A 13081-nucleotide genomic window follows, 5' to 3' on the forward strand; every position below is an offset into this window, starting at 1 on the left:
TTTTATGTTCTTTGGGGACAGCTCTCACATGCAGCCTGTTGTTGACCAAACATCATTGTGTCACACTTTTCAGGGACTAACTCATGGTTTGACTTGTCCCTCAGCTTCTTGCTAGCCAAGGGGAGCCAGCCATCATGGCTCTTGAGTCTTCTCAACTGAAGATTCTGAATGTTTAAGGCCAGGCCTGGGTTCCTACATTTGTCAAAGTCAGGATCATCTGGCCACCAGCCTCTCTGACTGTCCTTGAATAACTTTCCCAGGCTCGCTTGGACACAGAGCAGTGAGGTTTCCAAGACCTCATGAAAGCTGAAATCATACACAGAAGTTTGCATTTTCTACTCCAGCCATCCCAGGCAAGGCTCCATGGATCCAGAGAGTATGATTGAGTAGGGAAAGAGGCATCTTAGTCTCCCAAGGACATCCTGGTCCTTTCCTTTCTGAATTCACTTTGAAAGTATTTCCAGAACATACCCATCTAATTTTTTCTCAATAAGTTCATTTTTCTGAAGGTAATAGACCCTTAGACTTTCTCTCTCTCTCTCTCTCTCTCTCCCTGTTTATGTGTGCATGTGTGTGTGGGCGCACATACATATACATGGTGTGTATGTTCCTATTGGTGCATGGGTGTATTAGTACACAGTGAACATATATATAGAGGCCAGAGGTCAACTTCAAGTGTTGTCCCTCAGGAGTCAACCACCTTATTTTTAAACACAGTTTCTAGGACTGGAGAGATGGCTCAGTAGTTACAATCAATGGATACTTTTCCCAGGACCCAGGTTCAATTCTCAGCAGCCACTTAATGACTCACTGCTGTCTGTAACTCCAGCTCCAGGAGATCTGATGCCCCCATCTGGCTTTGTGGGCACCAGGTGGTAAACTTACATATATGTAGGCAAAATGCCCATACATATAATTTAAAAATAATCCTTACAAAATAAAATAGGACAGGATTTTTCAGTGGCCTTAATAGACTAGACCGACCAATGGGAGCTCAGGGATCCACCTGATTCTGCTTCCCTGTCACTGAGATTACAAGTGTCCACTGCTATACCCGGCTTCCATATCCCCGTTATGGAATAGAGCAATGGTTTCTCAACTTCCTAATGCTGAGACCCTTTAATACAGTTCCTCATGTTGTGATGACCCCCAACCATAAAATTATTTTCACTGCTACGTCATAACTATAATTTTGCTACTGTTATAAATCATAATGTAAGTATCTGATATGCAGGATATCTGATAAGCGATCCCTGTGAAAGGGTTGCTTGACCCCCAAAGTGGTTGAGTGCCCTGGGTTGAGAACCACTGGAACAGAGGCTCTAGAAACTGACACAGAGCTGCTGCATCCTGACAGCCTTAGGTGTCATTTCCTTCCTTCACTCATGCTCTTATCAGCAGATAAGAGCCTTCAGTGGACTCATCCTGAGCACTGGACTCAGGTCTTTTTACTCCTGTGCAGCAAGCACATTGCCAAAAGAGCAATCCCCCTGCCTAGGATAATAGATTAGCTATTTTTCCCAGAGACTGCCAATCCTCTATCCCTTGAGCCCAGAATAAAGAGAGTATTTTCATTGCAAGCCCCAAGTCACCTGGCACCCTGGATAGACACTGACCCTGGCTTCTTTCACAGGACACAACCTTTCAACAAAACAGACAAGAGCCTTGCCATAATTTCAGCTGTACCTGCAGTATCCCTAAGAGCTGGAAATGGGAGTACTCTCTCCTCTTTTTTCAGGCCTGATGAACACCACGGGACACTATTTCTATCATACCCTGTCTCATGAGCAGTGGGGCCTCAGAGTCTGTCGCCCAAGAAATCATAGCAGGAACATGGCTAACCCCATTCTTCAGGAATCTCTAAAATAAGCCCTTTGGGGTACAGGAGCTGCACACAGGATGTGATGCCATGAAATGACGTGACAACAGCAAGCTCACATAGCTACCCTGCAACAAGCACTTAGAGTATGCCAGGAATTGAGCTAATCTCTGAGACACATAGGATTTGGTCCTCAAACCCAATCCACACAGGATGTGGCACCTGTTTCAGAGATGACCAAAATGACGAAGAATGACAGAGTCACTGCCAGCAGTCTTTAGAGTTCCTCTTCACAGAGCAGAGTCCAGACTGTGATCTGTACAACCCCCAAAGCTCTGTTCACTTCCTCAGATTGAGAGAGACCTCAGCTTGAAAACACCTCGCTCCTCGGTGATGGCGCCTCCCTGGGCCTCCCTCAGTATTTTTCATCCTAGAACAGCAAATATTTTTGGAGACTTCTTTTGGTTCTAGTCACAGGTGTTTCAGTCATCCTACTGGAATCCTTGGGACCTGAATGGACAAGGCCTGCCATCCAGTCCTGCTTCATGAATATTCTCATCAGCAGGTAGAGAGCCTGAGTATAGCTAGCTATCCCTGACTGAGTACAGCTGTCTCTTGCCCCTGCTCTCCTCTTCTACATACCCTCCCCTCCAGCCCATCTGAAACTCTCCATGGCTTCCAGGAGCTGCCCACCCAGGTCAGGACACAAGGACAGAAGGCACATACTCAGAAGAGCAGGGGACCGAAGTATCTTCAGAGTTCACAGGCAGGCTGGTGACTGGGGCTGGAAGTGCCCAAAGGCCCTTGCTGGCAGCCAGCCTGCATCACAGGCTGACAGGAAACAGGAGAAGACAGCACTGAAGCCTCGTGGAAATCCCCACTGGGCTCCACGCCGGGCTATGACTCAGAGGCCTAAGCAGCCAGAGAGTTACCCTCCCACCCCAGCCCCCCAGGCAGGGTGGAGAGGCTACCACAGGAAATAGGTCACTGCATCTATGCACAAAGATGCAGGGGCTTGCCATCCACCGAGCTATAGACACTGAGATGCAGGGCACAAATGAAGGGCATGGATTCAAGGATCCTGGGTCTTGTTGCAAGTGTTATGTCAGCAGCTGCAGAGACCCACCCCTCTTTTTCAGCCTGCTCTTCAGAGACTTCAAGAGACACATTGAGGGACGGGCCCTACCCTGTCCCCAGATGCCAGGCAATTCCACTCCACAGAACCCAGCCATCATCCCCTAGGCTGGGCTAGCTGGCTTCCAGATCCTGAGGGCATCTCCTAAGAGACTTTGTCCCATGACAGTCACCAACCTAATCAGGGACCTCTACCAGGCCTCCCATTCAGTCACAGTGGCTGTGTGTCACAGAGGCCACACCTTTTGCTTCCAAAAAGGAAACAAAGGGGCTCAGAAACAGAAACAAGATGGTTAAGACTGCATGACAAGGTACAGGCTTGAGCCACCAGAAGCGCTTCCCACCTCTGATCTCCTCTGACACATTAAAGAGCTCCGGGCCCCCTGAAGTGCCCAGCATCCTGCAAGGGCTCCTGACTGACATAGACAGTATCAATCTCTTGTCTTTCTTATTTGTTTGTTCGTTTGTTTGCTTGTTTTTGGAGCAAGGCCTCACTATTTAGCCCTAGCTGGCCTGGAATTCACTACATACACCACGCTGGCCTCAAACTCACAGAGATCCACCTGCCTCTGCCTAAGTGCTTGGGGGAAAGGCATATACTTTCACATCTATAAAAATAAAAGTAAAAACTGAACATTGGGCTAACAGATGGCTCAGTGGGTAAGGACATCTGCCTTATTGTCACCTAGTGGTCTCTGAGTTATCGTGAAGCCTTACCATCCTGGGTCCCCTGTTGCCTCTTACCTCTCCTGCTGACCTGTAGCTCCTTCCACTCTGTCTTCCTGGTCCTGACCTTGATCCCACCAAGACTCACAGTGTCTCCTTCATGTCTACCTCAGCTCCGACCTCTCCAGGAACTCCATATGTACCCACCCAGCACCAGTCTGAGCCCCAAGCAACGGATGCAGCACATGTCACTGCTGTGCTGTGCATACCAATGATGGTCAAGTTTTAAACCTCGGAGAACACGCTGGTGAATTAGAGGTAGGCCAGACCTCAGCTGGCAGGCACTCCTGAGGTACTGGGACACTGGCAATAGGGTTGTATCGCAAATGCTGGCTCATGACAGCAGCACTTTTAGCCCAGGGAGTAGGGTACTCATGACTCCGTACCCACAGATATAATGTTGAGAACATAAACCTCAGCCAAATGCTGTCTTATTAGTTTTTCTTTGAGACTGGATCTTGCTGTACACAGCCAAAGCTGGCTTGGAACTCGCAACCTCTTACATGCTGTCTGACAGCCAGCTGTTTCATAGCTATATACCTCACCCTATACCAGGTGACAGATGCTTAGGAACATGCATATTTTTCTGACCAGGGCTCTATTTGGTGCTTTTTGTGACTATATTTGATTTCTTTTTCCATCAGAATTTTAGTTGAGCATGACATGGGTATAGACCTGAGTCTGTTAACTCCAGCTCTACCTGTACCCATGAATAGGACATTGCTTTGTTGGCAAACATCAAGCCCAGAATGTCCCTTGTCAGCAAAAGGCACCTTACAGCCCTTGTCTTATTGTGGTAAGGTGTACTATGGTGAGAAATGTCTCCATAAGAACTACATTTCACTGCCATGACCACACCTGCTGGTGCATGGGATGTCCTTCTTCCTCTACTGTGGTTAAGTAGTTCCCTGGCAGATGCATTCAGCACCCAGGGTAAACATGCTGAAGAATAAGTTCCAGATATTTCCTTGGGAGTCCCAAGCATAAATGAACCCCCATCTGAATACAATGCCATGTGAGACAAGGTGTCATGTGTCCCAGGCTGTCCTCAAACTCAGGTACATTTATACCCAAGGATGACATTGAACTACTGATCTTCCTGCCTCCACCTCCTGAGTTCTGGGATTACTGACATGTGTCACCATGCCCAATTTTTGTGGCACTGAAGATGGACCCAGGGTTTTGTGTGTACTATGCAGGAACTCTGTTGACTAAGCCTCATCCCTGCCAACAGTATCACCCATGTCTATGGGTGCTAATACCAGATTTCCATAAAGATCTCCCCCATGGCTTGGAGATAGCTTCCTAGTAGGGTGGGAGATGAGGGCACAGAATCTTGGTCTCTCTCCCCAGTTCAACTGCTCAGAGCCCACTGGTGACAAGGTGACTGCACAGGGAGGATGGCACTGGGTAGGGCTCAGAGTGCTGCTTTAGGGTGTGTTGTTATTGGGCCAACAAAGCGGCTCAGTAGGTAAAAGTGTTTTCTATCAAGCCTGAGTTCCATCCCCAGGACCTTCATGATAGAAGGACAGGAAGAACCTATTCCTCCTCAGATTGACCTCTGACTCTACACAAACATCTGCACACATCCACATATCCAGATAAACATAATAAAAAAGGATGGGTTTTGTTGTTGTTATTTCTGTTTTGTTTTAATGAAGGAGATGGGCTTAAGAGATGTCCCAGCAGTCAAGAACACTTGCTACTCTTGCAAAGGGCAGATTTGGTTCTACATCAGATGACTCATAACCATCTGTAACTCCGGCTCCATGGGATCTGATGCCCTCTTCTGGTCTCTGCCCATACCGCATGCACATGGTGCATATACAAATAGATATGCACATAAATATAAATAAAAATATTCCTTAAATAAATGAATCGAATTTTTGAGAAGAAGAATCCTGCTGGTTCTCATAGCCAGCTCTCTCTGACCTTAGGATAACTTGGGGTCATCATCACTACCTGAGTAAGAACAACATCATGGGAAAATATCTGGCTTGAAGTCAGAAGATCCAGCTCTTGTCTGCTGCTGAGCCTTTTGCCTTGAGAATGTCTATAAACACAATGCCCTCAAAATAGTCTATTACTTTTCCCTGGAACCCCATTAACCATCCCAGTCACAGCTCCAGTTCCCAAAGGGTAAGCAGAGATGCATAGAGACAGATGTCCATTTGAGTGCTGGGTGGAAAACCCAAGCAGACAGAACTGGGTGTAGTCCAGAATGGCTTCCTGGAGGAAGTGAGCCTGGGGATTTCCAGGCAACTCACAAGCTTTATCAAGATAAACAACATCTCTCTTACCCCCTGACACATGTGACATGCCATGTCTCCTGTCACAAGGTTCTACAAGCATTAAATGGCTTCCTGGTGGCTGAGAAGCTCCCTGGTCCTCAGGTCCCTAAACACATGCCCATGTCCTACCTGCCAAACGGACAACCCAACAACAAAGATAGTCATTTCCTGGTACCCAGAATTCCTGCTGCTCCCTAGAATGTTCCTTCCTCCTCCCCCATGCCTCCTGGGACCAGCCAGATCTGAAGGCATTCCCCAGTAGCAGTGTCCTTTATTCTGAGTCCGCCACAGCACAGACTGTCAAAAATTACCTGCTATGAATAATACCCTGAAGAACCATGACCACTCCTCTAGCCCAGCACCTGTATAGCACATCACAGACATGGCCATGGCATGTTTTTTTGTTTTTGTTTTTTTTCTTTCGTTAACTTAACCTAACCTAGGTATACCTGGAAGAGGAACTCTCAACTGAGGAACTGCCTCCATCAGACCAGCCTAGGGGCACTTCTGAAAGGCTTTTCCTTAATTACTAATTGACGCAGGAAGACCTAGCCCACTATCGGCACTGCAATCCCTAGACAGATGGTCCTCAGCTGCCTAAGAAAGGTAACTGAACAAGCCAGGAGAACAAGCTAGTAGAAAGTGTTCCTGTGCTGAGTATTGGTGGTGCACACCTTTAATCCTAGCACTCAGGGGGCAGAAGCACAGACAGAGGCAGACAGGCAGAGGAAGAGGCAGGCTGATCTCTGTGAGTTCAGAGCCAACCTGGTCTACAGAGTGAGTTCTAGGACAGGCTCCAAAACAAACCCTGTCTCAAAAAATTAAATAAATAAATAAATAAATAAATAAATAGTGTTCCTCTATGGTCTCTGCTTCAGTTCTTGCCTTGACTTCCCTTCCCTGCAGTCTGTAAGATGTAATAACCTCCAGGTTGGCTTAGTCAAGTGTTTTCATCACTGGCAACAGAAAGCAAACTACAGCATCAGAGCTCACTGTTAGGTCTATTGTAGCCAGTGTGGATCGAAAACCCAAGTCCCTTGTCTGAAGCCACATGGTTCACCTATAAGGGGAACACTTCTAAGTACCTTGCCATACATACACTCTAGGGCAACAGCCCCTGTAATGCTTGTGCTCCCAATGTGGGCATGGAGTTGCACAGTCGTGCTGTGCCTGCATGGCTGCACTCCTGCTGGGACCATCCACCAACCATGGACCCTGGTTGAACTGGGGGCTACTCTCAGGCACTGTAGATTCCTGCCATGCTCAGGCCCCAGTACCTGGGAATGCTCTGGCACCCCAGAGAGGCTCAGAAAAGGCCTTCTGGGGTATAACTCAAGTGGCAGAGTGCTTGCTTAATGTGCACAAAGCCTTGGGCTGGTCCCCAGCAACACATAAAACAGAATGTAATGTGCCCTTTTAATCCCGGCACTCAGAAGAGGAAGGCAGGAGGATCAGGAGTTCAAAGGCCGTCCTTGGCTACATAGTAAGTTTCAGGTCAACATGAAAGCCTGTCTCAAAAGATAAAAAACGAAAAGACACACTTAACTAAACGGAACAGGGACATGAGAGAAAGATGCTCAAGGCCCTAAAGTCCTATTTCCTAGTGACTCCCTGCCCTGTAGCTCCAGCCCAGTGTTCCTCCTACTGCCTGGCGTGCCAGCCCCAAAAGAGCCCCCTCCTCACTCACCACTGTAAGCAAAGCCCAGAAGCAGAGCCCAGCACCTTCCAGGGGTCAATAAACACAGCAAGGCCTGAACAGCAGAGACTCTGATGGCTTCCACCCATCACTCTAGCAGAGGCTAGCCAGATGTCATCACCCCCCTGGGAACTGTGGTTTCAAGGTCACATGGCCCTCCCCTGGGCTGGGGACATCCTTCAAGATGATGACAGAAGTGTCCCTCGGGGGCCAGGAACACTCATTCCTTGCTAGACTGTGTGTCAACCAGAAGGAAACTCAGAGGTCTGCCCAGCGCTCCGAGGGCACAGAGGCCAGACACACATTCAGCGCATTTCTATAAGGAGCAAGGCTGTTTGTCCCGTGTGACTTTCTTCTAGGACTTCTGTTCTGAGAATACCACTCAGTCAGTGCTGGAGAGACACAGAGAAACCTGTACCTGTGGGCGAGACGCAACTTGTGTGGGAGAATGGGTGACTTTCCTATGGTTGCGTCCTCTGAATGACACGGAGCTAAGGTCCTGCAGGCATTCAGCAGGGTTCCAGGAAGCCCAGACTTGCTGCTGGTACCTCACACCCATGTATCTCAACTACAACGGACTGAGACAAGAGCACAAGCCCAGGGATGCATGACCCTTGACAACTGACTCCCTGTGGGGATAGGGGTTAATGGCACTCGCTCTGCCTTTTACACAGGGCTGTGGCCAGGCTCCATGGAAACAGGGGTGTGAGCAGGCAGTCACCAGATGTGGAGTTATTATGAGACTCTACTGGCAGAAAGTGTCAGGGCCCACATGGGGGCAGTTTTGGTCAATGGCCTTAAACACGGAAGAGACTGACCTACCCATCCCAAAGTCCCAAGCAAGGACAAATTCCGGCTTCTTGCAAGATGTAGCTTGGTTAATAGGCACAAAGTCCTGGGATCCATCCCCAAGCCAGGAATAGTGGTGCACTGCCTGCCATCTTAACACTCAGGAGGTAAAGGCAGAAGGACCAGGAGTTCAAAGTCATCCTCAGCTATATATCAGGTTCCAGGCTAGCCTGGGCTACACAAGAGACTGGGTTTTTTTTTTTTTTTTTTTGGTTCGATTGCTGTTTTGTTTGTTTAAAAAAAAAAGAAAAAGAGGACACAAGGAATCCATGGATCCTAGCCAAAGGTGCCAAAGTCAGATTCTTGACTGAGGTCAAACTTTTCCTGCATGTCACTAGTCCTGTGACAGAGCCACATTCTATCCATTTCCTCAATTGAAAATGGTTAAATAATGATGCCTTCCACCCCGGCAAACCCTGCTAGAGATCATCATCATATCTACTAAGGATAAAAAGGGGATGCTACTGAGAAAACAGCAAAGCCCTGTCTACTGGGGACAGGGCCACCCACGATGACAGATGTAGTGAGTTAAAGGCTGCTTGTTCCCTGGCCCCCAGAGGCCTGTCTGGGTGGCCTCTCAGCCAAGTGCCATGCCCATGCCAAGCACAACCAGAGGTGGCAGTAGCCCCAAATCCATGAGAAGTTGGCCAGCTTTGGCCAGGACCTCCCTCACACACACTGGCTTTTTCCATTAGGTAGGTAGGGAAAGTGCAAAGTATGGTAGAGAGCCTCAATAAAGACCCTTCAGTGCAGGGAAGGGGGACAGATGGGCAGAGCAAGCCACCACTGTCCCACAACAGAGGCGCACACACCCAGCTGTCAACATGCCCACTGCCTACAGTGGCACTCAAAAAGCTCAAGAAGGAACTAACGTGCAGGAAAGGCAAGGCTGTCACTTCCACCTCCAACTGGTCCTAACTGGTCTGTCTCAATTAGCCTCAACCTGAAGGGAGAAACAGATAAAGAGGTAACCAATCTAAATTGTAGGATTTAGTGAAGACAGTTCAGTGTGTGTGTGTGTGTTTGTAGTTGTGTTTTTATGTGTATATTCATGCATGTGTTTGTGTGTTTTAGCACGTGTATATTTGTGTAGTGTGTGTGTGTGTGTGTGTGTGCACATGGGTATGTGCATGTATACAGGTCAGGGGACAGACTTGAGTGTGGCTCTCACCTACCTTCCTTGAGACAGCATCTCTTGCTCTTGGCCACTGCTCATACCAACTGTCCTACAAGCATCTAGGGATGCTTGTGCCTCTCATGTCACTGTAGGAATGCTGGGGTGACAGACACATGCCTCCAAGTCTTGACTGAATGTTGTTCTGGGGACCTGAATCAAGTCCTCACCTGTGGCAACTGCTTTGCCTCAAGTCACCTCCCCAAGCTAAGTGGAGATTTTGTATGGTTGTTCTGTGCCCTGTCCTAAGCAATATGAGGTACGTGAGGGGTAGAGCTAATAAAATGTAACAATCAGGTGTTTAAGAAAGTCTGACTCCAGATCTACAGGAGAACTTTTCAAGCATCTGCTTTCTCTCTAGAGAAAACTTTTTTATAATCATTAACAGTATGTTAACCTAATCAAAATCACATTTCCATTTTACCTTTGGCCACTAGGAAGCTCAAAGACAAATTTGAGAACTATCTCCAACAATTCCACAAAATATTACTGTAACATTGAGTGCTAACCTCTCAGACTTCACCTTACTTTCCTATCTTCTCCTCCTCTCTTTCCCTTAACTATAATATGTATATATACATATATTCATGTGTATACATACACATTCATATCATACATATACATATACTATAATTTTTTAGTTTCTGCACTTTTTTGTGGAATGGGTAGGTTAAGGAAACACACTTCAGGGCTTGGGAGATGGCTCTGTCCATGGTTAAAAGCATGTGTTGCTCAATTATGAAGGACTGAATTTGAATCCCCATAAAACTAAGGGCTAGGCATGGCTATGGGCCCACCTGGAACCCCAGCACTGACAGAGATGGGTGGATTCCAGGAGCTAATTGGATGGCCAGCCACACAGCACAGACAGTGAGCATCTAGTTAGAGAGAGAGAGAGAGAGAGAGAGAGAGAGAGAGAGAGATTCTAGTTTAGAGAGAGAGAGAAAGAGACAGATTCAGTGTCTTGCTCTAGCCTCCATGTGTGCATTCACACACATGTACACACATACAAATACACCATACAGGCAAATAATAAAATGCTATAGTTTTGGTTGTAAGCCTAGTCTGTATGGCTGAGCCATCTCTCTAGTCCACAAAATGCTGTAACAAAAGATCCAGTCCATCCACTACTGGGTATCTTCTGAGGATAAATGAAAACACATTAAAAACAAAACAGATTGCTTATTATCTGAAGAATGGACAATTCAAGGGTGGTATGTCTATGCCCTGGAGTACTATTTGGGCATATAAAAGGATTAGAGCGTTGCTGAGGCATGCTGTAGCAAACTACATTTAAAAAAAAGTCAGAAAGAGCACATGTTGTTGGAGTCTGTCTATATACCTCATCCACCATCCTGCAAAGGCAAAGCCACAGAAAGAAGATGACTTTGCCAGAGCCAAGGACAGGGGTGGGAGTGACTTCTGGGGTGGAGGGGTCCTTACTGTGGTGATGAAAATGTTCTACAGGCCCATTAGCAAATGAACATCACACTCTGAGTGCGCTTTCTGATAGACAGGTTAAATATCAGTAAAGCTGTCATCTTTTTAAATCTGTGTGCAGTGCGGACATGTTCATTTGAATGCAGGCACATGTGTGCCATGGTAATCATGCAGAGGTCAGAGGGCAACTTGAATGTAGGTCCTCACCTTCTGGCCTTGTCTGAGATGCTCTTTTGTTATTTGTTGCTGCCTGTGCCAGGCTATCATGTCTGTGAGTTTGCAGGAATTGTTCTGTCTCCACCTCTAATTTCACCGTGATTCTATGTGAACATTGCATCTGGCTGTGTGTGGGTTTGAACTCAGGTCCACACCTATAATCCCAGCACCAAAGAAGCTGTGCATAAAGACCCTGAGTTTGAGGCCAGCTTGGGCTAAATAGCAAGACCTGGACTCAGAAAGCATAAGCATGTAGTACCAGTGCCTCTGAAGGAGCCTGTCAGTTCCAGACAGGAAAGCTGGTAAGGGGTCAGTTGGTGGGTTCACCACTCTTGCCTGCATGAACACCACTAAGGGATGAGCGGATGAGCGAGAGCTTGTTTTCCAAGAAGTTGAGATGGGTCCCCCTCTAGCTGCCCTGCTAGAGCTGTGGTTTCATGTGTGGAGGAGGAGCCGGCTGTGTTGAGCCATGCTGATGGCAGCCCTGCTTCCTGTGGGGCCAGGGCCTGCTGACATCACTGGGCGGCTGAGAGTACTCAAGGGGCATTTGATGTCGCAACTGCAGGCAGCACGCAGGGTCATGTGAAGTTCAGAGCTGGGTTTTCTCAGTCCATTGGCTTTTACTCATCCTGTCCATGAAGCATTTTTTTTTTTTTTTTTCTTTCCTCCTCTTCCCTGTCCTTCTTTGTGTACGTGTCTTAGTTATCCTGTGGCTCCTGGCTTCATTTCTGAGCCTCTTATCAGCATCCATCACTGATGTAAAGGCAATGCCCAGCCCCCCAACCTGTGCCCCCACCTGCCCCCTCGCCAGAGGTCAGAGTCCCAAGAAAGAGATGAGGAGACTTCATGTACTCAAGAGCCCAAGACTGCCAGAAGTCAGTGGGGCTGACCCTGCCCCCACCCACTTTACAGAAAAGGGTCAGGGGTCCCAGGCACTTGCCCTAGGTCACCCAGCTTCCACTGAAATAAAATGACTCCATTTTTCAAAACTGCTGCTACAAAACGTTTTTCCCTCCAGGCAAGCCTCCAACAGGAAAATCAGTCCCACGTGCAAAGAATTCATAATGGGAATCGGGTCTTACCCGTAAAAAAGGGCCCAGGAAAGTTCTAACAGCCAAGCAGTCAAGACTCCCAAACGCCATGCACTAGCACAATTTCCCAGCTATTGTTCTTTAGCAGGCGCCTTGAAGGTGAACAAGAAATCAGTCCCCATGCTGAGGACGGGACCAATCAACCCATGGAACTGAAAAGCCAGTTTCCAAAGCACTGTGGTAGGCTGGGGAGATGGCTGCACTGGTAAAAGTGCCTGCCACACAAGCATGAGGCCCTGAGTTCAATCCCCAGCAACCACATAAAATGCCAGCTGTGGCAGCTTGAGCCTTGAAACCCAGCACTAGGGAGACAGACATCAGGGCCCACTGGAGCTTGCTGCCAAGTGTACACATGTGAGTGTACAGAAGAGAGTGCCCTGGTTTATGTGGTATTATATTAAGGTTTTTACCCCCCCCCAACATGGGTTTTTCGCAACCTTGGGGTCACGTGCATCTCCACAACTCCAGTTTTCCTTCCCCAACTAAAGCCTGACTATCTTTGTCACCCTACAAGGTCACCAACCACAAAGCAGGACACAAGAGCTCAAACACTGGGTTTTGAAACCAGAGCTTGCACGACGGCAGGGACCTCCCTGGGATCCAGATTAGAGACAGGATGGCTGACCTGGGCCAGCCTCCCACACA

At 47.8% G+C, this 13081-nt stretch overlaps 1 protein-coding gene across 2 annotated transcripts in view; it reads right to left on the reverse strand.

Annotated features, from left to right (window-relative positions):
- Smad3 (SMAD family member 3) overlaps positions 1–13081 on the reverse strand; it is a 108395-nt gene that overhangs the window by 53127 nt on the left and 42187 nt on the right. The window contains exon 1 of one of the 2 annotated variants that reach the window (XM_051197725.1): positions 7658–7676. The exons of the other annotated variant lie outside the window; for it this stretch is intronic. The gene's annotated coding sequence lies outside the window, so the exon portion shown is untranslated. Of the gene's footprint in view, positions 1–7657; positions 7677–13081 lie in introns of those variants that run through there. 2 annotated transcript variants of the gene reach the window in all.

This window comes from Phodopus roborovskii, unplaced genomic scaffold (assembly GCF_943737965.1).
Source record: "Phodopus roborovskii unplaced genomic scaffold, PHOROB, whole genome shotgun sequence".
NCBI classification, from domain to species: Eukaryota; Metazoa; Chordata; class Mammalia; order Rodentia; family Cricetidae; genus Phodopus; species Phodopus roborovskii.